The sequence below is a fragment of the Schistocerca nitens genome, chromosome 2 (genome assembly GCF_023898315.1).
Source record: "Schistocerca nitens isolate TAMUIC-IGC-003100 chromosome 2, iqSchNite1.1, whole genome shotgun sequence".
NCBI classification, from domain to species: Eukaryota; Metazoa; Arthropoda; class Insecta; order Orthoptera; family Acrididae; genus Schistocerca; species Schistocerca nitens.
Window position 1 is genome coordinate 1028005339 of NC_064615.1, and position 1950 is coordinate 1028007288.

Here is a 1950-nt window from a genome sequence, read left to right on the forward strand (position 1 = left end):
CCTCCACACGACACGACACAATAACGTCTTTCTACACTTCTATGACTACTTCTGTACTGTTTATCGTTTTCGGTGTCCTTGCTATTTTATCTGGTAAGCGTCTCATACTTCGGAGCAATGCTCCCTAAATGAACGGACAAACTTAGTATAGGGAGTCTTTAGATATTTGTTGCATCTTCTAAGTGTTCTAAAAATGTAACGCAGTCTTCTGTTCTTTTTCCCTACACCTTTTCCTTTGAGATAGTCCCATTTTAAGTTCTTCATATTTGTAAGCCCTAGGTATGTAGCTGAATCGACGCCCTTTATATTTGTGATTTATCGTCTATCCAAAATTTACCGGATTTAAGTCATTCGAAGACCCTCGCACTTTTTATTGATCAGGATCTATTGCCACTATTTCCACGATACAGATATCCTGTCTACATCATCTTGTAATTCGTTTTGATCGTCTGGTGACAAACGTCATCATCATCTGCAAATATTCTAGGAATGCTCAGATTACCACCTAAATAGTACGGGTACTATTACTATACTTATCTATAGATAAAGTTGTTCGACGTATTATTAAAGTAAGAAATATATAATGAGCAGGAGTAACATAAAAGACCACAAAGTTACGAGTGGTTCTCAGAAAGCGGCTAATGATAAAAAAGTTTTCCGATTTTCTTGCTGTAAAAAGTAAAGGCTCCTTAAACTGTAAAAAATTCTGTATCTAAGTGAAACAGAGCTACATCAACTCCTGGAGACAGTTTTCCGGTAAGGGGTCTTCTTTAAAAAACTACTTTTTTCTTTTTTTGAAAACTACTTTTTTCATTTTGCGCGTTTTCTTCGCTACTGTCATAATACCTATCATACGATTTTGAGGAAATTAAACGGAGCACAAAATTGATCTCTTTCTTATCTCGTAATTTCAGATCACAGCTCGATGATGAAGTGTGGTTTTAGCTGATACTTTGCTGTCTGCTACATGTGCGTACCGAAATAGGTTTTTTTTTTTTAAGAAAAAACGTAAGTATCACCAAACGATGAGTGAGCCTCATGAAATTTGTGCTACAAAAGTTGTTTGTAATATGACAAACAGGAGAAAAACATGTCAAACTGAAACATAGTAACATACTATAACTACTATGTACCATATTTATTACATGTATAAAAAACATGTATTACAGGCCACTAAAGATGCTTTATAAATAAAAGAAGAGAAACGCGTATGGTAAAAAACAAACTGCCTTTCATTTAGTTGTGAAAACGGAACGTACCTCCTTCAAGTTTGTTTAAAGTTCGAAAGAAAGAAAGTTTTGGAGGGAAGAACGGTCAGATACAGAAGCTGTCTTCTGTCCACATTGTGTTTCCCTCCTGGCCCTCTGATAGGGGTCGAGGCAGCGTCAGCTAACGCGCGGACTATCGAGCTATCGAACTGTCTATCGAGTGGTCACGCGCGCTGGCGAGACTGTGCGAACATTGAAACGCACTTAATTTGCTCTCCGGGGACGACTTTCCAAGCCACTGCGCGCCAGTCGCTCCTGCATAGGAATCGCCATTTCTCTCGCCGATGCTGGGTCAGTTTAATTGTTTCTGCTACGAAAAAAACTTTACTGCCAGCGTAAAAATTGCGGGCGTTGCTTCTGTGCCTGTAAAACTTCTCCCAAGCTCCACCAGTAGTGCGCTTAGTAAAAGATATTGAAAAAAGTAATTGAAATTTTTAAAAATGGGAATGGGCTCTGTACGTCGTCTATTAGCAAAATTACTTAGTTTTAGTAGAACTCTTAACAACCGAAGAAGTAAAAGTACGAAAATGTAAGAGAATTTTAACTGCCGTCTTCCTACATACAGGGTGACAATTATCGGACTATATGAGAAAAAACGAAAATTAGTTACGAACTGCGGCATGCACACACTTTATGTAACGTGTAAACGTCACAAAAGATATTCAGATTTAGGTTATGACAT